The sequence below is a fragment of the Aquarana catesbeiana genome, linkage group LG03 (genome assembly GCF_042186555.1).
Source record: "Aquarana catesbeiana isolate 2022-GZ linkage group LG03, ASM4218655v1, whole genome shotgun sequence".
Taxonomy (NCBI): domain Eukaryota; kingdom Metazoa; phylum Chordata; class Amphibia; order Anura; family Ranidae; genus Aquarana; species Aquarana catesbeiana.
Window position 1 is genome coordinate 647,873,360 of NC_133326.1, and position 24,993 is coordinate 647,898,352.

At 46.0% G+C, this 24,993-nt stretch overlaps 1 protein-coding gene across 1 annotated transcript in view; it reads right to left on the bottom strand.

Annotated features, from left to right (window-relative positions):
- The window catches only part of LOC141134712 (beta-1,3-galactosyltransferase 2-like), a 43,760-nt gene extending 21,964 nt beyond the window's left edge, over positions 1-21,796 (bottom strand). Inside the window, exon 1 of the mRNA XM_073624148.1 lies at positions 21,608-21,796. The gene's annotated coding sequence lies outside the window, so the exon portion shown is untranslated. The remainder of the gene's footprint in view (positions 1-21,607) is intronic.
- Positions 21,797-24,993: the final 3,197 nt, after the last annotated feature.

Sequence of the window (24,993 nt, forward strand, 5' to 3'; positions counted from 1 at the left end):
ATTCAAACCTTTTCACGGTTCCAAAACCTAAAATGGGTCTGACATCCCTGTTTGATCTCAAAGATCTAAACCGGTTTTTGAATATCCATTCTTTTCGCATGGAGTCAATCCGATCAGTAGTCTCCATCCTACAAGGGGGAGAACTTCTGGCCTCAATCGACATCAAGGATGCTTTTCTCCATGTGCCATTTTGCCCCGCTCACCAGAAATTTTTATGCTTCGAGGTAGAAAATCTTCATTCCAGTTTGTAGCTCTGCCTTCAGTCTAGCTACTGCATCTTGAGTGTTTACAAAGGTCCTGGCTCCTCCTTTAACCAGTTAGGAGTTCAAGGTATAACGATACTAGCCTACTTAGACAATCTACTCTTGATAGATCAATCGGTAGCCCGCTTAAAACCAAAGTTTGGTCACCACAGTCAGATACCTGGAATACCTAGATTGGATTCTCAACCTAAAAAAAAAAAATCCTCCTTAAAACCATCAAGGAGATTGCATTACTTGGGGCTGATCATAGATACAGCTCAGAAGAGCCCCAGGAAAGAATCAGTTCCATAAGGGAACTGATTCAGTTGATCAAAACAAAGAAGAATCCTTCTATTCGACTTTGCATGAAATTGTTGGGAAAGATGATGGCTTCTTTCAAGGCCGTTCCTTATGCGCAGTTTCATTCATTCAGAGTTCCTGTCAATTTGGAACAAGAAGGTCCAAGCTCTGGAATTCCCAATGCGTTTATCCCCCAAGGTGCTTTAGAGCCTCAATTGGTGGTTAATATCCAAGAATCTTCAAAAAGGAAAGTCCTTTTACCAGTTACCTGTCAGGTAGTAACAGATGCCAGCCTTCTGGGCTGGCGAGCAGTCCTGGAAGAAGTGTCTGTCCAAGGGAAATGGTCCAAGTCAGAGATGACCTTGCCCATCAACATTCTAGAGATTCGGGCAGTACGCCTGGCCCTGGAGGCCTGGACGCTCAGACTACGGAACTGTCTGGTCAGGATCCAATCTGACAATGCCACAGCTGTGGCCCATATCAATCACCAAGGGGGCACGAGAAGTTGTTATCTTGGGAAAACAACATTCCTTGCCTATCAGCAATTTTCATTCCAGGAAGAGAGAATTGGCAGGCGGACTACTTGAGTCGCCAACAAATGTTCCCGGGAGAATGGTCCCTTCACCTCGACATCTTTCTGTCAATATGCCAAAAATGGGGAGTTCCGGAAGTGGATCTGTTTGCGTCCACGTTCAACAACAAGATCAACAACTTTGTGTCAAGGACAAGGGATCCGATGGCATAGGGAACAGATACCTTCTCGCAGGATCAACAAGAAGGGAAGGAGGGGATTCTTGTGGCCCAAGCGTGGCCCAGGAGATCTTGGTTTGCAGAGATCGTAAAAATGGCTATTGCTGTGGCCAGACCTTCTCTCGCAAGGTTCGGTATTCCATCCTACCTTACAAGCGCTAAATTTAGCGGTTTGGCTATTGAGACCCACATTCTAAAAGATCGTGGGCTGTTGGCTTCAGTAGTTTCTAGTTGGTTAATGCTAGAAAGCCGGCCTCCAGAGCCATATACTATTGAGTCTGGAAGGGATATGTCTCCTGGTGTGAATCCAGGGGTTGGAAACCCCAGTAAATATGTCATAGGTAGGATCCTTGAATCCTTCCTACATATAGGATTAGAAATTAAGCTGGCCTTGAGTATTTTCAAGGCCAGATGTCGGCTTTATCTGTGTTTTTTCAATGACCACTTGCTTCACACTCTGGTTCATAACTTTATTCAGGGGGGTAATGCGGATTAATCCTCCAGTCAGGTCACCCCTGAACCCTTGGAACTCAAATTTAGTCCTGTCGTCTTTACAGAAGCAGCCTTTTGAGCCAATACGAGATATTCCCTTGGTCCTCTTGACGAGGAAAACTTGGTTGCCATATCCTCTGGAGTATCATAGTTGGCTGCTCTTTCTTGTAAAGAGCTATATTGGTTTATTCATAAGGATGAGGTTGTATTGCGGCCTCATCCTGAATTCCTACCGAAGGTAGTATCAGTTTTTTATTTAAACCAGGATGTTATTCTGCCTTAATTTTTTTCCAGAAACTCGTTCTGTGGAAGAAAGATCACTACATTCTCTTGATGTGGTGAGAGCAGTCAAAGTCTATTGAAAGTGTCCGCTCAGATTCATAAAAACAGATGTTTTGTTTGGGTTGCCAGACTGTCCTAAAAGAGGACAGGCAGCGTAGAAATCTACTATTTCTAAATGGATTCGTCAAGTAATTGTTAATATTAAAGCGCACTTCTCCAGGGCTGTTAGTGCTTCTTGGGCAGTGCATCACCATGCCTCCATGGCTCAGATCTGCAAGGCCGCAACTTGGTCTTCAGTCCATACATTTACCATATTCTATCAAGTAGATGTAAAAGATTATGAGGATATTGTCTTTGGGCGCAGTGTACTGCAGGCTGCAGTATGAGTCCTCTACAGGGGTGGCTCCAGACAATTTTTTTGGGGGTGCTGTGTAGGTGCTCTGAGAAAAAGTGGTGGAGCTAATGCATCGCATCACGGCCTCGTAGGTGTGGCCAGAAGTGGGTGAGGCCAAAGGTAGGCATGACTGAAAATTGAGTGTTTCTTAACAGCCCTTCCCCTTTATATAGACAAACTAGGGCCTTTGGACACAGAATTGATTGTTGGAGTAAAACAAGCCCAAATGGGAAGAACAATGATAACCCCCAGCAAGTGTCAAGGCCAGCAATAGCTCCCCTGCAAGTATAAGGGCCAGATAATCTCCAGTATGTGTCAGGGCCAGCCATGACAACCAGCAAAACATAATAACTAACCCCCGGCACAGAACAAAAATAAACCCCCAGCATAGCACAAAAAATGAACCACAAGCATGAACCTCCAATATTGCACAATAATTAGCCCCTTAGTATGGCAGAACAATTAAATCCCAGCATGGCACAATAATGTAGCACAGCAATAAACCCCCAGGAATATGCATTAATAACTACCAGAACTACACAATTAACCCCCAACACTGTACAATAATTAACCTCCAGGATTATAGCAGTCAGTGAGCCCCCTTCATGGTAAAACTTACAACAGAGAATATACAGTGAAGAGGTCAGCACTATATGTGGTCACCATAAGTGCCCAGATTAGGAGTGACACCCTAGGATGCTCAGAGCAGGAATGCCCCTTTAGACTGCCCAGAGTAGGAATGATCCGTAAGATCACAGTGCCCATATAGATCAGGTTTGATCCTTAGAATGCCCAGAAGAGGAGTGTCCCCTCAGAGTGTACAGAGCAGAAAAAGTGTCCCCTCAGAGTACCCAGAGCAGCAGAATGTCATCTTAAAATCCCTAGAGCAAGAGTGTCCCATCAGAGTTCCTAGAGCAGGAGTGACCCCTTAGATCAGTGCCCATATAGACCATGCTTCCCTCTTAAAAGTGCCACAATTAGGAGTGCCCCTTTAGAGCTTCCCCCATGGAGTGTCAAGATTAGAGTGCCCAGAGCAGGAGTGACCCCTTAGATCACAGTTAGGGATGAGCTGAACACCCCCCTGTTCGGTTCACACCAGAACATGCGAACAGGCAAAAAATTTGTTCGAACACCGTTAAAGTCTATGGGACACGAACATGAATAATCAAAAGTGCTAATTTTAAAGGCTTATATGCAAGTTATTGTCATAAAAAGTGTTTGGGGACCTGGGTCCTGCCCCAGGGGACATGGATCAATGCAAAAAAAAGTTTTTAAAAAAACGGCCGTTTTTTCGGGAGCAGTGATTTTAATAATGCTTAAAGTGAAACAATAAAAGTGTAATATCCCTTTAAATTTCGTACCAGGGTGGTGTCTATAGTATGCCTGTAAAGGGGCGCATGTTTCCCGTGTTTAGAACAGTCTGACAGCAAAATTACATTTCAAAGGAAAAAAAAAGTCATTTAAAACTACTTGCGGCTATTAATGCATTGCCGGTCCAACAATACACATAGAAGTTCATTGATAAAAACGGCATGGGAATTCCCCACAGGTGAACCCCGAACCAAAATTAACCACTTGACCACTGGGCACTTAAACCCCCTTAATAACCAGACCAATTTTCAGCTTTCAGTGCTCTCACACTTTGAATGACAATTACTCAGTCATGCAACACTGTACCCAAATGAAATTTTTGTCCTTTTTTTTCACACAAATAGAGCTTTCTTTTGGTGGTATTTAATCACCTCTGGGTTCTTTATTTTTTGCGCTATAAAAGAAAAAAAACGAAAATTCTGTAAAAAAATTCATTTTTCTTCGTTCCTTATAAAATTTTGCAAATGAGTAATTTTTTCTTCATATATTTTGGCCAAAATTTATACCGCTACATATCTTTAGTAAAAATAACTCAAATCAGTGTATATTATTTGGTCTTTGTGAAAGTTATAGAGTCCACAAGCTATGGTGCCAATCTCTGAAAATTGATCACACCTGAAGTACTGACGGCCTATCTCATTGCTTGAGACCCTAACATGCCAGAAAAGTACAAATAGCCCCCAAATCACCCCTTTTTGGAAAGAAGACATTCCAAGCTATTTAGAAAGATGCATGATGAGTTTTTTGAAGTTGTAATTTTTTCTCACAATTCTTTGCAAAATCAAGATTTTTTTTTTTTTTTTTTTACAAAACTGTCATATTAGCAGGTTATTTCTCACACACAGCATATGCATGCCACAAATTACACCCCAAAACACATTCTGCTATTACTCCCGAGTGCGGTGATACCACATGTGTGAGTCTTTTACACAGCATGGCCACATACAGAGGCCCAACATGCAGGGAGCACCATCAGGCATTCTAGGAACACCTAGGCCAATTCTGACCTTTCTCTCCTACATGTAAAAATCATAATTTATTTGCTAGAAAATTACATAGAACCCCAAAACATTATATATATATTTTTTTAGCAAAGACCCTACAGAATACAATGGCGGTCATTGCAACTTTTTATCTCACATGGTATTTGCGCAGCAATTTCTCAAACACGTTTTAAAAAAATAAAAAATAAAAACAGTAAAGTTAGCCCAATGTTTTTGCATAATGTGAAAAATGAAGTTATGCCGAGTAAATAGATACCCAACATGTCACCCTTCAAAATTGCACACGCTCCTGGAATGGCGCCAAACTTCGCTACTTAAAAATCCCCATAGGAGACGCTTTAACATTTTTTACTGGTTACATGTTGTGAGTTACAGAGGAGGTCTAGGGACAAAACTATTGCTCTTGCTCTACCGATCGCAGCGATACCTCACATGTGTGGTTTGAACACCATTTCATATGTGGGCGGGACTTACGTATGCGTTCACTTCTGCATGCGAGCACACGGGGACAAAATTTTTTTTTTTTCTATTGTTCATTTTACTTTATTTTAGTTTGAGGCTTTTTTCCAAAATAAATTTCTTGATCACTTTTATTCCTATTACAAGGAATGTAAACATCCCCTGTAACAGGAATATGGCATGACAGATCCTCTTTACAGTGAGATATGGGGTCAATAAGACCCCACATCTCACCTCTAGGCTGGGAAGCCTGAAATAAAAAAAAAAAAAAAGATCCTGGCTTCGATCGTAGCGGTGAGTTGGTAGAAGCACCTGAGGGCGCGCGGGAAGGGGGGGTTAAGTCCCCTCTCGCCTCCCATAAGAACGATCAAGCAGTGGAACAGCCACTATGATCATTCTCATGGTGTAGGGAATCGCCGGCTGAAAAAGCTGATATCTGAATGATGCCTGTAGCTGCACCCATCATTCAGATATCTCCGCACTAAGTCAAGGACGTCGTATGACGGCCGGCGGGCGGGAAGTGGTTAAAACACATTTTTTTTTTTAACACAAAGTTGTCCATTTATACAATATTTCTAACACATAGCATGTACATACCAAAAATGACACCCCGAACACTCCTCCTGAGTACGGCAATACCACGTGTGTGAGACTTCCACAGCCTGGCCACATACAGAGGCCGAGTATAGCCGGGTCCTCTGGACCCGGCGGTGACGGATGTTCCCCCTGGGGCATGCAGGAGCAGTTTTTTGGAATCACGTCATATGACGTGCTCCCAGAGTTATCCAACCGCCCTGCAGCCGTCATTTGGCTATGGGCCGGTTGGCAACTGGTTAAAAAAAAAATGACGTGGGGGTCCCCCTAAATTCCATACCAGGCCCTTCAGGTCTGGTATGGATTTTAAGGGGAACCCCGTGCCAAAATTAAAAAAAAAAAAAAAAACGGCGTGGGGTCCCCCCAAAAATCCATACCAGACCCTTATCCGAGCACGCAACCTGGCAGGCTGCAGGAAAAGAGGGGGGACGAGAGAGCGCCCCCCCTCCTGAACCGTACCAGGCCACATGCCCTCAATATTGGGAGGGTGCTTTGGGGTAGCCCCCCAAAACATCTTGTCCCCATGTTGATGAGGACAAGGGCCTCATCCTCACAACCCTGGCCGGTGGTTGTGGGGGTCTGCGGGCGGGGGGCTTTTCGGAATCTGGAAGCCCCCTTTAACAAGGGGACCCCCAGATCCCGGCCCTCCCCCCTGTGTGAAATGGTAAGGGGGTACAAAAGTACCCCTACCATTTCACTAAAAAACTGTCAAAAATGTTAAAAATGACAAGAGACAGTTTTTGACAGTTCCTTTATTTAAATGCTTCTATCTTCCTTCGGTTTCTTCCTCCATCTTTTTCTGGTTCTTCCTCCGGTGTTCTCGTCCAGCATCTTCCTCCGTGGCATCGGTGTCTTCTTCCCTTCTTCTCCTCAGGCCGCTCCGCATCCATGATGGCATGGGGGGAGGCTCCCGCTCTTCTCTTTATCTTCTTTTCGGGCCGCTCCGCATCCATGATGGCATGGAGGGAGGCTCCCGCTGTGTGACGCTTCTCCTCTTCTGACGGTTCTTAAATAACGGGGGGCGTGGCCACCCGGTGACCCGCCCGTTATTTAAGAACCGTCAGAAGAGGAGAAGCGTCACACAGAGGGAGCCTCCCTCCATGCCATCATGGATGCGGAGCGGCCCGAAAAGAAGATAAAGAGAAGAGCGGGATGCAATTGGTCTTTGGAAAAAACCGATAAGGCCGAAATCTGTCCCTTAATTGTCCCTAAAGTGAGCTGCAAGTCTACTCCTGTTTGGAGAAAGGCGAGAACTCTTCCAATCATATACCTACGAGGGTTCCATTTCCTTTTCTCACACCAAGAAATGTATGACTTCCATACTCTATAATAGATAGCTCTAGAAACTGACTTTCTAGCGTTTATCAAAGTGGACAAGACTGAACCCATAATACCACAGTCTTTCAATAGTCTGGTCTCAATAGCCAGGCCATCAAATTCAGCAACCGTAAAGAAGGATGGAATATGGACCCTTGAGACAACAGGTCTGGACGGCAAGGAAGGACCAACGGGTCCCCCAATGCCAATTTTACAATCTCCGAGTACCATGATCTCCTGGGCCAAGCTGGGGCCACTAAGATCACCGGCTTCCGTTCCTCCCATATTCTGCGTAGTAAGTGCGGCAGAATTTGCATAGGAGGGAAGGCATATATCAGAGAATACTGATCCCAAGGAACTACTAATGCGTCTATCCTGACAGCAAGCGGATCCTTGGTCCTGGATACAAACCTGTCCAGCTTGGCATTGAATCTGGATGCCAGCAGATCCACATCTGGGGTCCCCCAGTATTGGCAGATCTGTAGAAATACCTCGGAATGTAGGGACCATTCCCCTGGTAACAATTTTTGGCAAATTAGGAAATCCGCCTGCCAATTGTCCACCCCCGGAATAAACACTGCCGACAGAAATGGCACATGTTTTTCTGCCCAGGTCAGTATATGATCTACCTCTTTGGGCTGCCCGACTCCTGGTACCTCCCTCGTGGTTGATATATGCCACTACTTGGAGTCGGACTGAACTCTGACAGGAAGACCCCGCAACCTGGATGTCCAGAATCACAGAGCCAGACGAGCTGCCCAGATCTCCAGTAGATTGATGGGCAGAGTCTTTTCTGTCTGGGACCATACGCCCTAAACAGACGCTTCCTCTAGGACTGCTCCCCAGCCGAGAAGACTGGCGTCCGTGGTTACCACTTTCCATGCTACTGGTGGGAAAGCTTTCCCTCTTTTTAAAGTTGCTGGTTCTTAACCACCAAGAGAGGTTCCAAGAGAGGTTCCGTAGAACCTGTGGAGATAGAACCATAGGCTGATCCAAGGTTCGAGCAGACTTGTCCCAGGCTTTCAGGATACTGTTCTGGAACACTCTGGAGTGGAACTGTGCATATGGCACTGCGCTGAAGGATGACACCATCTTGCCCAGTAATCTCATGTACAGTCGAACAGAAGGTGTTAGTTCTTTTTTCACCTTTTGTACAAGTTCCACTATGGAGGCAACTTTTAAGGGCAGAAAAAACACCTTTTCTTGGGCGGTGTCCAAGACCAGACCCAGATACATCAAGGCTTGGGTCGGACAAAGAGCTGACTTGTCCATATTTAGCATCCAACCTAGGCGTTGTAAAACCCGTACTGTTCTTGACACGTTTTGAACTAGTATAGGGCGAGAGCATTCCCTTAGAAGTAGATCGTCCAGATATCCTATAACGGAGACTCTTTGAGACCTTAGGGAAGCCAACACTGGGGCCAGAATCTTTGTGAAGACCCTGGGGGCCGTGGCCAGACCGAAAGGTAGTGCCACAAACTGGAAATGACTGCCTTCTACAGCGAAGCGTAAGAACCTTTGATGTGGACCGAAGATCGGCACATGAAGGTACGCGTCCTCGATATCTATGGACGCTTAATGGTCTCCCTTTCTTAGGGACCTTATTACCAAACAAACCGATTCCATTCGGAAGGATCGGACGTCTACAAAGAAATTGAGAGCCTTGAGGTCCAAAATGGGCCTTACTTCCCCATTTGGTTTCGGCATGGTGAATAGGTTTGAGTAAAACCCCTTGAATTTTTCCTCGTGCAGAACCTTTACAATTACTCCCTGCATCAGCAGATGGTGTAAAGCTAGAAATAGGCATCTTCTCTTCTCTGGGTCCGCCGGGACCCTTGAGTACAGAAACCGGTTCAGGGGGACCTCCCGGAACTTTATTCTGTAACCTTATTTTACAGTGAAAATGACCCATCTGTCTTGAACCAGTTCTTCCCAGGCCTCCCCAGACAGCCGAAGTCTGCCCCCCACCCGTGAGAGAGGCGGTGCCCCTTCACAAGGAAGACTTGGAGTTGGGCTTGGGTGGCTTTTGGGTCCAAGGCTTTTTCTGACCCTGGGGTCTCTTAAACCCAGACGGTTGAGGCCGTCGATACCGCTTACGGGAAGGGGCACCAGGACCTGGGGCATTAGGAATTTTATAAGAGGGTTGCTTCCCCTTCTTGATAGGAAGCAGGGCGCTCTTTCCTTCAGAGATCTTTTGGCTATATTTATCCAGATACAGGGGGGAATGTATATCTCCATATACTGGGACTTTAAATGAAGCGCACAAGGAAAGGGGAGTAGTGCGCCTCCATCCCTAATTATAAATTCAAAAAATAATAAAAGAGTATGGGACTTTAAATGAGGCAGGTTCAAACACAAATTTGAGAGTAAAAATAAATATTTTTAATGTACATGAGTATCAAGTTGCGTAACGTTATATATAACAAAAAAATGCTCAATGCATATGCAGACATCTTGGGAAGTAAATTGCATACATATAAACAGAGTGTAAAACATAATTGCCATAACAAGGGGACAATAATACATATTTCATGAGTATAACTTGTAATATACAGTAAAATTCATAAAAATCTTGGTGGAAATGTGAGAGGTTACATCCTCAAAAGCTCGACGCGTTTCGTCGGTAAGCCGACTCATCAGGAGCGGATATTGAATATCTGTAAATAATGGAGATGTTCTAAATCAAAAAATGGGGCCCATGATATGGGAAGTATTATATGTAAAAAGATATATATAGAGCATAGAGATGGTCAAATCCACAAACTTACATCCCATTGGAACACTGAACTCCGAATAATCCCGGTGTGCAGGGGTCACCATATCAAGCCTCCCCGGGAGCTGAGGTATAGAAGTCCGCCCATAAGTAACAGGCCCACACCGAAAACATCCCCAACCAGGGAACAAATGTAGTATATTGGGTATTGTGCCAATAGTGGCCAGTAAATCTGTAAGATAATTAAAAATATTGTATATGATACACCCGGCAGCACTGTCAAGCACAGAGAAAATAGGGATACATGGAGGAAAAAAGGTGAAAATAGGGTGACAAAAGTGCAGGATGGGGTGTAGGTAGTAATATACCTGCTGGATAGTGTGCAAAGCAGAGATAGAGGTGGGATGTAAAAGGGACCAGTGAAAATTCTGAAAGAGTAAGTAAGCAAACACTGGGAGCATGCTTACAGAGAAGAAACCTATTAGTTGATGTTCATGAGACAACGATACAAGTGTAGAGTGAAAAAAACGTGAAAAAGTAAAATATAAACAAGCCGTGACATATAGAATTACCCTGTAGTACCAGGTATAGGTTGTACGTGTGCAGTAAATCAAGCAGTGCAAGCCGGTCATCTGGTCAGTTGTAAATGGGGACTCCCAGGTGGGCCGGTCAAATAGGGCAGACAATACCAATGTCACGCTAAGCGTGATGACGGGCGGGAAGCGTCTGCCCGCCAATGGCGCCAGACCTAATCCCGCCAATGTATCAGCCAGATGGAGAAACCGCGAAACCAGACGGCGCCAACTAAGGACGTCACTGGTGCGGAATGCGCGGCGTCGATACGCACGAGGCTAGCCGTCCCCATGACACCCGTGAATAGCAAGGGCGGCAAGGGGTGGCACCTGATGTGAATCGCAGCTCCCGGGAAATGGACAGTGCTTGACAGTGCTGCCGGGTGTATCATATACAATATTTTTAATTATCTTACAGATTTACTGGCCACTATTGGCACAATACCCAATATACTACATTTGTTCCCTGGTTGGGGACGTTTTCGGTGTGGGCCTGTTACTTATGGGCGGACTTCTATACCTCAGCTCCCGGGGAGGCTTGATATGGTGACCCCTGCACACCGGGATTATTCGGAGTTCAGTGTTCCAATGGGATGTAAGTTTGTGGATTTGACCATCTCTATGCTCTATATATATCTTTTTACATATAATACTTCCCATATCATGGGCCCCATTTTTTGATTTAGAACATCTCCATTATTTACAGATATTCAATATCCGCTCCTGATGAGTCGGCTTACCGACGAAACGCGTCGAGCTTTTGAGGATGTAACCCCTCACATTTCCACCAAGATTTTTATGAATTTTACTGTATATTACAAGTTATACTCATGAAATATGTATTATTGTCCCCTTGTTATGGCAATTATGTTTTACACTCTGTTTATATGTATGCAATTTACTTCCCAAGATGTCTGCATATGCACTGAGCAATTTTTTGTTATATATAACGTTACGCAACTTGATACTCATGTACATTAAAAATATTTATTTTTACTCTCAAATTTGTGTTTGAACTTGCCTCATTTAAAGTCCCATACTCTTTTATTATTTTTTTATATTTATCCAGATCCTCGCCAAACAGGCGCTCTCCATGAAATGGAAAAGCAGCAAGTAGCCTTTTACATGGCGTCTCAGAAGACCAGTTCTTTAGCCACAATACTCTGCGCATATGAACTGACAGTAACGCAAAACGAGACATCTGTTGGATTGAGTCTTTTAAAGCATCTACCGCAAAACACAAGGCATGAGGGATCTTTGATAGCTCCTCAGCAGATTCCTCCTGGCAAGGTATGTTCTTCACCAACCTCTTAAAGCGATCCTTTAGGGACTGACAAATCCCAATAGCCGCAATAGCTGGCTGAACTGCTGCACTAGCCACTGAAAAGGAGGCCTTTAATAAGGACTCTAGCTTTTTATCAGCTGGATCCTTGAATACCTGAGCATTATCCACTGGACAGCTTAAACTTTTATTCACAGAAGATATGGCAGCATCCACCAAAGGTGTGCTCCATTTCTTCCTGAACTTTTCCTCCACAGGGTATAAGACAGAAAACCTTTTCGGAGGCAAGTATATCCTGTCAGGATGCTCCCAGTCCACGTAAACCACCTGCTCCAGTAACGGATGCAAGGGAAACGCTTGGGAAATTTGTTTACATCGCAAAGATCCCAGGGTAGAACAGGAGAGTGCAGACTCCTGAACCGGGGGTAACTTAAATACAATCTCCATTAGAGATTGGATAAACAATTTCTGGGAATGAGAGGCTGAAATTGGCTCTTCAGAGCCAGAGTCCTCAGCCGAGGAATCTTCAGCCTCTCCTACCTCTTGGTCCTCTATGACCATCTCCTCCGGATCCTCTGCCCATTCTGGTTCCAGCTCACCTGGACCCATCTGGCTATAAGAGTCCTGGGGCTCTAGTGACTCTCCACTTGGCCCAGGCTCCGGGGAGGGAGATCTATTACGCTTCCTTCCCCCCTGTGTTACAGAGGCAATCATGCCAGCTATTTTGCTTTCAAGACCCGCTAAGGCAGATGCCAAATCATCCTTTGTAACATAAGCCGAGGCAGGTACATTGGTAGTGGCCACTATGCCTGACAAGTGCAATGGCTCAGCCAGGTCAGAAGCCGCAGGTCCTTCAGGATAAACTGAGGCTGCATCAGCATGGGGTTGGTCTCCTGTTTTTTGTGGAGGGACTCTTACCCCTGTGCTTGCCTTATTCCCTGTTCCTCGTTTTCTGGAAGACATTGCTTACATACGAGCTGTGTCCAAGACCATCAGATTCACGTGCCCACCATTCGCTCTGCTTCCTCCATGCACACGCCAGGAGCTCCATGCCTATAAGCACTAGCATGAGAGCGTGCGCATCAGCGATCGGTGACCCGCCTAGCGCATGGGCCGTCCTGACACACGCACCTGTGACGTGGATAGTAGCGGCGCACTCGCATGCTGGTGATGCGCACATGGTTGGCATGCGGCGCGCATGCGAACTCGCACGCAAAAATTTAAAAATGCACGCCAAACCGGCCTCTGTAATCCTGGACACAGGCTCAAGGCTTACACTAGCAGTTTTACAAGGTGGAAATACACACACACAAAAAAAAAATTATATTATATTATATATATATATATATATATATATATATATATATATATATATATATATTTCACCATCCCAAGCAGCAGGGCCTGTCTTGCCAGGCCCAATCTTCCCCTATCATGGCGGGTAGCGCCTCTAAGGACCTTCAGGGACTGGGTCCCCCATATTGGGGTCAACACCCCTGGACCTGTAAAGCACCCTTTATGGTTTCCTTGGGCAAGATTGACCAGGAATACCAATTTTAACAAGGGTCCAGCGCCTAAAAAGGACACATTACAAGCAATACCTTGTTCTTGAACCAAGGTTCGGGTACCATCCACTTTAGCTTAGTAAGCCATCCGAATGGATCTGATTATAACGTCCTCAGTGGGACATTCTTTGAAGAAACTGAAGAGCTTCAACAGCCATGACCATCACCTTCAAGACACTGGCGAAAAAACTGAGGCCCTTCCGGTATGGAAGGGGTTATATGGGAGGAACCGTCTTACTATTGGTTGCCAGTGTCCAATCACCTAAAGGTAAGCGTATAACCCACAGTCATTATGGTGCTCTGTGTCCCGTGATGTACGATAAAGAATAAAGGAATTGTCAAAAACGGTCTCTTGTCATTTTTAACATTTTTGACAGTTTTTTTAGTGAAATGGTAGGGGTTGTTGTTAAAGGGGGCTTCCAGATTCCGATAAGCCCCCTGCAGACCCCCACAACCACCGGCCATGGTTGTGGGGATGAGGCCCTTGTCCTCAACATGGGGACAAGGTGTTTTGGGGGGCTACCCCAAAGCACCCTCCCAATGTTGAGGGCATGTGGCCTGGTATGGTTCAGGAGGGGGGGCGCTCTCGTCCCCCCTCTTTTCCTGCGGCCTGCCAGGTTGCGTGCTCGGATAAGGGTCTGGTATGGATTTTTGGGGGGACCCCACACCGTTTTTTTTTTTAAATTTTTGCGCGGGGTTCCCCTTAATCTATACCAGACCCTTCAGGTCTGGTATGGATTTTGAGGGGGACCCCATGCCAATTTTTTTTTTTAATTTTGGCCGAGGTTACCCTTAATATCCATACCAGACCTGAAGGGCCTGGTATGGAATTTAGGGGGACCCCCCACGTCTTTTTTTTTAAATTTTGGTTCGGGGTTCCCGTGTGGGGAATTCCCATGCCGTTTTTATCAATGAACTTTTGTATGTGTATTGTTGGACCGGCAATTCATTAATAGCCGCAAGTAGTTTAAATGACTTTTCCTTTGAAATGTCATTTTGCTGTCAGACTGTTCTAAACACGGGTACATACACCCCTTTACAGGCATACTATAGACACCCCCCAGGTACGAAATTTAAAGGGATATTACACTTTTATTGTTTCACTTTAAGCATTATTAAAATCACTGCTCCCGAAAAAACGGCCGTTTTTAAAACTTTTTTTTGCATTGATACATGTCCCCTGGGGCAGGACCCAGGTCCCCAAACACTTTATGACAATACCATGAACATAAGCACTTTTGATTTCTCCCATAGACTTTTAAAGGGTGTTCCGAGGCATTCGAATTTGCCGTGAACACCCCAAATTGTTCGCTGTTCGGCGAACTTGCGAACAGCCAATGTTCGAGTCGAACATGAGTTCGACTCGAACTCGAAGCTCATCCCTAATCACAGTGCTAATATACAATATATATATGCTTTCTCATTAGAGTGCCCAGAGCAGGAGAGTGACCCCCTAAGTGTAACCAGAGCAGGAGAGTGACCCCCTTGTGTACACAGAGCAGGAGAGTGACCCCCTCAGGGTGCCCAGAGCAGGAGAGTGACCCCCTCAGTGTACCCAGAGCAGGAGAGTGAACCCCCTAAGTGTACCCAGAGCAGGAGAGTGACCCCCTTGTGTACACAGAGCAGGAGAGTGACCCCCTCAGAGTGCCCAGAGCAGGAGAGTGACCTCCTAAGTGTACCCAAAGCAGGAGAGTGCCCCCCTCAGAGTGCCAGATCACAGGATTCCCCTTATCAAGATCAGGCATGCCCAGGGGTCGAGTCCTGCGGGAAAGCATGGGAACGGAGTTCCTGCACTTTTTCCACAGCAGGAACGCCTTTCCCGTTTGCACCTCTCCTGCAGGACGTGGCTGCCTTCAGTGGGGTGCCACATATTGCAGGGGTGTCTGGCCGGCGCCGCTCAGGGGTGATGAAACACCGGGCCGCACGTCCAAGTGGTGGAAGCAGCTAGGCTGCTCCTTCAGCCCGCGCCACTCACCCCGCCTATTCGGTTCAGCAGACGGGGCGAGGGCCCCAGCTGCCCTTTGATGGCACGAAGAGGGAAGGAGCTGCAATGGATCCCAATCCCATCACCTGTTGCCGCCTGCCAGACGGGGTAAGTAAGTGCTCGCCCTTGCAACAGCCTCCCTGTGTGCCTGGATAGGAGGAGTGGCGGGGCAGCGGCATATAGAGGAATTGATCTTTCCATATTCCTCCTGCAACCATTGAACGCCCACTTCTTCTCCTCTCCCTCTTGCAGGCATTCAGCGGCTGCAGGAGGAATATGGAAAGATCAATTCCTTTATATGCCACTGCCCCCGCCTCTATTTTGCTGGCCCCCCCAACCACCCCCCTGCTCTTCTGCTCCCCCAGTGTTCTCTGCCCCCCGGTGATTCCAGTTTCCCCTGTGATCCCCCCCTCCAGTGCTCTCTGGCTCCCCCAGTGATCTTCGCCCCCCCACTCTTGTTTTCTGCCCCCTGTGCTATCCAGTTCCCCCAGTGATCTCCGTCCACATACCAGTGCTCTCTGCCCCCACCATGCTCTTCAACCCCCCCTCGCTCTCTGATCCCCAGTGCTCTCCAGACCCCCCAGTGCTCTCCAGCTTCCCCATGCCGTTTGGCCGTTTGGCTCCTCCAATGCTCTCCACCCCCCGCACTCTCTGATCCCCAGTGCTCTCCATCAACTCCATCAACATTGTGGAGAGGGATGAATGATGCTGGGCGGGGATGGGGACACATTGTAGAGAGGGATGGATGATGCTGGGTGGGGATGGGGATACATTGTAGAGAGGGATGGATGATACTGGATGGGGACACATTGTAGAGAGGGATGGATGATGCTGGGTGGGGATGGGGACACATTGTAGAGAGGGATTGATGATCCTGGGCGGGGGATGGGGATACATTGTAGGGAGGGATGGATGATGCTGGGTGGGGATGGGGACACATTGTAGAGAGGGATGGATGATGCTGGGCGGGGATGGGGACACATTGTAGAGAGGGATGGATGATGCTGGGCGGGGGATGGGGATACACTGTGGAAAGGGATGCGGATACATTGATTTTTGAGGTGGGGGGGTAGAATCTTGGGTGAGTTCCCACACTTTTTCCACTTTTTACCACTGACTGGTGTGGGGAGGGGCTGGCACTGACTGGAGTGGGGAGGAGGAGGGGTGGGCGTGGCTTGCATGCAAGGAGAGAGAGAGACTAATTCCTTCCTCCATGGCTGGGCTGAGAGCTTCTCCCTCCTTCCTTTCCTTAGTGCGGCCGGCAAATACAGAGGCGCCACATGTCCCAATGCTTTCAAAACCTAGCGCCTCTATACAGTACTGAGATCAATCCGCCACTAATGATGCCGGGACTCACTGAAGATCAACGGCTTATGCGGCCAGAGCTGCAGTATCCCTCCCCTATATGAAAGAGTCCCCAGACTTTTTTTGTCACACAGAGCACACAGGTAAACATTATTTAAAAGAATTGTGTGACTTATATTGGAAATTCAAGTGTGTACATTTTGGGGGTGCTATGAGGGTGCTTAAACAATTTTTAAGGGTGCTTTAGCACACCCAAGCACCCACCTGGCACCAGCCCCTGGTCCTCTAGTCTCTTGGTGCCCTACTTTTGTTGCGTCTCCCTCCCTTCAGTTGGCATTGCTCTGGGACATCCCATATAGTAATTACTATGGCTCTGTGTCCCGTGATGTACAATAAGTACGGTAAATAGGATTTTAAAAAATGGCTTACCTGTAAATTCCTTTTCTTTGAAGTACATCAGGGACACAGAGGTCCCTCCCTTCTTTGATATACACGTGTATTGCTTTGCTACAAAATTGAGGTACTCCCACCAGTGGGAGGGGTTATATAGGGAGGGCACTTTTTAAATTTAGGGCGTGCCAGTGTCCATCACCTGAAGGTGGCCTATAACCCACATAGTAACTACTATGGCTCTGTGTCCCGTGGTGTACTTCAAAGAAAAGGATTTTACTAGGGCTGTTACTGATTAAAATTTTCGTGTTCGATTAATCTTTTTTTTATTTTCTTTAAATCGATTAATCGACTAATTTCGATTAATTATAATGCACATACAGATCCAACTACTTTTAGCTGCTTTAGCACCGTTGTTATGGCAACGGCCGAAGCAGGGCATGGCTAGGACATCACACGACATAAAATCAGCCTCACCGTGCCCATAATCTCAGCCTTACCGTGCCCATAATGCAGTCTCACCGTGCCCATAATCTCAGCCTTACCGTGCCCATAATGCAGTCTCACTGTGCCCATAATCGCGGCCTCACCGTGACCATAATCACAGCCTCGCCGAGCCTATAATATCAGCCTCACCATGCCCATAATGCTGTCTCACCGTGCCCATAATCGCAGCCTCGCCCAGCCTATAATATCAGCCTCACCATGCCCATAATGCTGTCTCACCGTGCCCATAATCGCAGCCTCGCCCAGCCTATAATATCAGCCTCACCATGCCCATAATGCTGTCTCACCGTGCCCATAATCGCAGCCTCGCCCAGCCTATAATATCAGCCTCACCATGCCCATAATGCTGTCTCACCGTGCCCATAATGCAGTCTCACCGTGCCCATAATGGCAGCCTTACTGTAGTCAGTGCCTGTGCCTGGATTACACAGTCTGCGGGCATCTCTCACTGTGTCTCGGAGCTGAGTGTGAAAACTTTGGCCACTCGTGTGATAGACAGAACACTGCATCTATCACACAAGCTGATCTAGGAGGAGGGGGAGACCTTTTCTCACAGCGCGGCCACAGTTTTCACACTCAGCTCGGAGTCACACAGCAGGAGATACCCACAGTCTGTGTGACATATAGTGGAGGAGGGAGCGGAGCGATGCGCTGTGCTGCAGCCACAGCTTGGCCCAAAGCGGCCCCAGGGCAGGCAGCCTACCGATCAAAAAAATGAATGATTAATAATCGAGGAATAATCGTTAATTTCCGCAGCCCTTTACAGGTAAGCTGTTATAGAAATCCTATTTTTTAGCACTGATCACTGTATTAGTGTCACTGGTCCCCAAAAAAAGTAACAGTGAGGGGTTTATTTACTAAAGCGAGAGAGGGCAAAATTAGTTACAATTCTGCAGAGAAACCAATCAGCTTCTAACCTCAGCTTGTTTAATTAAGCTTTAGCAAGAAAACCTGGAAGCTGATTGGTTTCTCTGCAGAATTATGACTAATTTTGCCCTCTCTCGCTTAGTAAATAAACCCTTTAGTGTCCAAATTTTTCCACCGAAATATCGTAGCCCCACTATAAGTCGCTGATCGGCGCCATTACTAGTAAAAAAAAACAAAAAAAAACACGACAATAAAAATTCCATAAATATATCTCCTAGTTTGTAGATGCTATAACTTCAATATATGCTTGAGATTTTTTTTTTTTTTTTTTTTTACCAAAAATATGTAGCAGAATACATGATGGCCTAAAGCGATGAAGAAATTAGATTTTTTTATGGGATGTGTTTTATAGCAGAAAGTACAAAATATTGTGTTTTTTTTCCAGAACTGTCGGTTGTTTTTTTGTTTATAGCGCAAAAAATAAAAACTGCAGAGGTGATCAAATACCACCAAAAGAAAGCCATTTGTGGGGGAAAAAAAGGACATACATTTTATTTGGGTACAGCGTTGCACGACCGCACAATTGTCAGTTAAAGTAACTCAGTGTTGTATAGCAAAAAAATGGCCTGGTCAGGAAGTAGTTAATGCAGAAAAGACGTAGCATGTATCTTCTGCATTAAAAAAACCCCACCAGAAACCTGGAAGCAACTGAAGAAAGGGGAAAAAAAAAGACTGGTATGTCACTGCCTGCTTCCGGGTTTATGGCGCCCCCCGCCGACACCCGCTGTGATTGTATACAGTGGGAGTATGTCAGCATGTCCCGGCCAATGATTCCAGGATTTGCTGATCGGAGGTGTCCAATCACAGCCCAGAGCCCTGTGTTGACAATCAACAGCAGGCTCTGTACAAAGGGAACGAGCTCTCTATTTCTTTTACCTGCAAAGCAGGGTTAAGAAACAAAGAGGCAAAGAGGTCTAGTAGTAAAAGCAGCACACATTACACACTGTTAGGCACACATTTAACCCCTTGATCACCCCAGCCAGTGTTAGTACAGTGACAGTATAGTATTATCACTGATCACTTTATTAGTGTCACTGGTGATGTCAGTGGCAGTTATTCTGGCCCCCTCCCCTGCATCAGTTAGTATCAGATTGACCGCCGCACTACTGCAGTAACATTATAAGTCACTGATCACCACCATTAGTAGTATAAAAAATATTTACAGTGTGTGTGTGTGTGTGTGTGTGTATTACACACATACACCATAGTTTGTACTCTGACCATCGTGCTACTTATGCCCCGTACACACGATGAGATTATCGGACGAATGATCGTCTGTTTTTTGCATGTTAATCTCAGATCGATTCTGATGAGTTTACTAAAGTCAGGAAAATTCCACTACAACAGAAAAAAAAAATTGGAAGTGATGTCATGTGTTGTAATGCATTTGTATTGCATTTTCGAACGATAGCTGTACTGATTAAACGAAAATCGTACCATCTGGCATTGTAGATATATATATATATATTCCTATCAGAAATAGGTTAAATTTGTTCCCCTGGAATGTGTAACCATGATATGCCACCCATAATTCCCATGTAAAAAAAATACCTATACCCACATTCCTATCAAAAATAGGTTCAATATGTTCTTTGTCAAGTGTATCCATGATATTCCACCCAAAATCCCCATGTAGAAAAATTATACCCATATTCCTATCAGAAACAGGTCAAATGCGTTACATAGGATATTTATCTATGATATTCCACTCATAATCCCCATGTTGAAAATAAATTATACCCATATGCTTGTCAAATATGTTACGTGAGATGTGTATCCATGCTATTCCACCCATGCTTACATTAGGAAAAAGTTCAAATATTTTTCTTTGCCTGTTAACTATGATATTTCAGCCATGTACATAATTCCCATGTACATAAATAATAATCACATTCTTATCAGAAATGCATAATTTTCTTTGCCTGGCATGTGTAACCTATAACATTTATTTTCTAAATATTGTTTTCCATGTTCCTAATAAAACAGGTAAAATGAGGTGCTTTACATATACATAATATATATATATATATATATATATATATATATATATATATATATATATATATATATATATATATATACACACATACATATATACATACACACATACATACATACACACATGAATTGTATGAGATCAGTAATCTAGTCCTAGAAATATATTAAGTAATTTGGCCATTATTACTGTTTGATTTGCTATGATTCTATTGTACAACTGTATATCAGTAGGTGAATAGTTAAACATTAGCAATTATTTCTTGCAACATAGTATCAAGCACTGCAGAAAAGAAAAACATTTTTCAGCAACAACAGAGTTATTACCATATACACTATATTACCAAAAGTATTGGCCTTTCCACGCACATGAACTTTAATGGCATCCCAGTCTTAATCCGTAGGGTTCAATATTGGGTTGGCCCATCCTTTTCAGCTATAACAGCTTCAACTCTTCTGGAAAGGCTGTCCACAAGGTTTAGGAGTGTGTCTGTGGGAATGTTTGACCATTCTTCCAGAAGCACATTTGTGAGGTCAGGCACTGTTGGACCCTGCAAAGGGTGAGCCAACTTAATATTGAACCCTATGGATTAAGACTGGGGTGCCATGAAAGTTCATGTGTGTGTAAAGGCAGGTGTTCCAATACTTTTGGTAATAGTGTATGTGTGTAAAAAGTTCACTGACACCTAGTGAGAGTGTTGAGCATTGCAGCCAATAATCCCATCATCCCAATATGCAGTGTAGTACATCCCTCCAACCGGGAAATGTTTTGCTGTGCAGCTTAAAGAAACCACTGACCAGTGGTGGCCCGTCCATAGGGGGCACCTAGGCGCCCGGGCGCTGCCCCCCCCCCCCCCCCCTCCAGGCAGTCACACAAAAAAAAAATAGAAATTTTTTTTTTTCTTTTAAATGGCCCTTTAAAAAAAAAAAATACATTGAAAAAAGTCCTTAAGTGCACTGTGTACGGGCGCCGGACACAGTGCACTATGGGAAGTGCTACATCTATGCAATCACAAGATTGCAGACGAGGCGCTTCATTTGCAGGGTTTTAACCCGCCTTGTGGCACAATCCAAAACGCCGATCGGCATCCGCCCGGCGCACATAGTATGTATTACTATGGCTGTGTGCTTTGAGTGACAGACTAGTTAGTATGTTACTTACGGTTTTCCCTGTGTCAGACCAGTGCGCCTGAGCCGAGGTGCGGACTCCACTGCCGCGGTCTTCAACTTCAAAGAGAAACAACAAGCATCTAGTTGGAAATCCATAGGAGGGGGCAAAGCCGAATGATTCCACTGACACTGCCAAACCGAGACACAGCAACACCAGTGGAGATAATAGAAGCATTGACGATCACACAAGGCTGGTCTCCTTATTTCTACAGGATGAATGGATGGGGAGGCTTCACATGGGCTGTGTGTTTAACAAGTGCCTATCATCAATGCTTCTATTATCTCCACTGATATGCTGTGCCTTGGTTTGGCAGTGTCAGTGGAGGCACTTGTTAAACACACAGCCCACGTGAACCCTCCCCATCCATCCATCCTGTAGAAATAAGGAGACCAGTCTTGTGTGACTGAATACACACCGAGATAAGACATCCTTCCCAGCCAGCTATGGAAGGAAGGAGGCAGAGGAGATGTCAGGACAGCCTCCTGTCACTAGCCATGGATTGCAGCCTGCTCAGGACAGAGCCTCATTAACAGATATGCAAGTCCTCATCACTGATCTGTGTGTGTCCAACCCACCCAATATCCATCCATCCCACCCAGTATCTATCTTTCCCATCCATCCCTCCCAGTATCTATCCATCCATCCCTCCCAGTATCCATCCCTCCCAGTATCCATCTATCCATCCCTCCCAGTATCTATCCACCCCTCCCTCCCAGTATCTATCCATCCCTCCCTCCCAGTATCTATCTATCCATCCATCCCTCTAAGTATATATCCATCCAGCCCTCCCAGTATCTATCTATCCATCCTCCCACCCAGTGTCTATCTATCCCACCCAGTGTCTATCCATCCATCCCAGTGTCTAGCTATCCATCCCTCCCAGAATCTATCTACCCCTCCCACCCAGTGTCTATCTATCCGTCCCCCCCAGTAGCTATCTATCCATCCATCCCTCCCACCCAGTGTCTATCAATCCGTCTCACCCAGTGTCTATCAATCCATCCATCCATCCCAGTATCTAGCTATCTATCTATCCCGTCCAGTATCTATCCATCCATCCCACCCAGTGTCTATCTATCCATCCCAGTATCTAGCTATCTATCCATCCCACCCAGTATCTATCCATCCATCCCACCCAGTATCTATCTTCTACCCATCTATCCATCCCTCCCACCATCTATTTATCCCTCCCACCCAGTGTCTATCTATCCATCCCAGTATCCATCCATCCCTCCCAGTATCCATCCATCCATCCCACCCAGTATCCATCTTCTATCCATCCATCCATCCCTCCCACCCAGTATCTATCCCTCCATCCCAGTGTCTATCTATCCATCCATCCATCCCTCCCAGTGTCTATCCATCCATCCCACCCAGTGTCTATCCATCCATCCATCCCAGTATCCATCCTTCCATCCCTCCCACCCAGTGTCTATATCTATCCTATATATCCCTCCCACCCAGTGTATATCTATCCATCCATCCATCTCAGTATCTATCCATCCATCCATCCCAGTATCCATCCATCCCTCCCAGTATCCATCCATCCCTCCCACCTAGTGTCTATCCATCCCTCCCTGTATCTATCCATCCCTCCCTCCCAGTATCTATCCATCCAGCCATCCCACCCAGTGTCTATCTGTCCCTCCCTCCCACCCAGTGTCTAGCCATCCATCCCACCCAGTATCTATCTATCCATCTATCCTTCCACCCAGTGTCTATCTATCCCACCCAGTGTCTATCTATCCATCCATCCCAGTATCTAGCTATCTATCCATCCCACCCAGTATCTATCTATCCCTCCCACCCAGTGTCTATCCATCCATCCCTCCCTCCCAGTAGCTTTCTATCCATCCATCCCTCCCACCCAGTGTCTATCTATCCATCCATCCCAGTATCCATCCATCCATCCCTCCCAGTATCTATCCATCCATCCTCCCACCCAGTGTCTATCTATCTATCCCAGCCAGTGTCTATCTATCCATCCCAGTATCTATCCATTCATCCCACCCAGTGTCTATCTATCTATCTATCCCAACCAGTGTCTATCTATCCATCCATCCCAGTATCTATCCATTCATCCCACCCAGTGTCTATCCATCCATCCCTCCCACCCAGTTTCTATCCATCCCACCAGTGTCTATCTTCTATCCATCCATCCCTCCCACCCAGTGTCTATCTATCCATCCATCCCTCCCAGTAGCCATCCATCCCTCCCAGTATCTATCTATCTCTCCCACCCAGTGTCTATCTTCTATTCATCCATCCCTCCCACCCAGTATCTATCTATCCCTCCCACCCAGTGTCTATATCCATCCATCCCAGTATCTATCCATCCATCCCTCCCACCCAGTATCTATCCATCTATCCCAACCAGTGTCTATCCATCCCTCCCTCCCAGTATCCATCCATCCCTCCCACCCAGTGCCTATCCATCCCTCCCACCCAGTATCCATCCATCCCTCCCACCCAGTGTCTATCCATCTATCCCAGTATCCATCCATTGCTCCCAGTATCTATCTATCCATCCATCCCTCTCACCCAGTGTCTATCTAGCCATCCCACCCAGTGTCTATCTATCCATCCATCCCTCCCAGTGTCTATATCTATCTAATCTATCCCTCCCACCCAGTGTCTATCTATCCATCCATCCCAGTATCCATCCATCCCTCCCAGTATCTATCTAGCCATCCCACTCAGTGTCTATCCCATCCATCCCTTCCAGTATCTATCCATCCATCCTACCCAGTATCCATCCATCCTTCCCACCCAGTGTCTAGATCTATCTTTCTCTCCCACGCAGTGTCTATATCTATCTAGCCATCCCAGTATCCATCCATCTATCCCTCCCAGTATCTATCTAGCCATCCCACCCAGTGTCTATCTATCCCATCCATCCATCCCTCCCAGTATCTATCTATCCATCCCTCCCTCCCACCGAGTGTATTTATCTATCTATCCTTCCCACCCAGTGTCTATCTATCCATCCATCCCAGTATCCACCCATCCCTCCCAGTATGTATATATCTATCTAGCCATTCCACCCAGTGTCTATTTATCCCATCCATCCCTCCAAGTATCTGTCTATCCCATCCATCCCTCCCTGTATCCATCTATCCCTTCCACCCAGTGTCTATATCTATCCATCCATCCCTCCCAGTATCTGTCTATCCCAGAGGCGTAACTAGAACCTTCAGGGCCCCGGTGCAAGAAACCATGATGGGCCCCCCTTCCATCCGAGCCCCAGGCTTCCAATTTTGGGAGAGTGTCCATGGACATCCTCCCAAACCCGTGCTTCCTGCATGACCCCTGGGACGTGCATCCAGCGCAATCACATCGGCCCTTTACCATGTGATCAGCTGATCACATGTAAACAG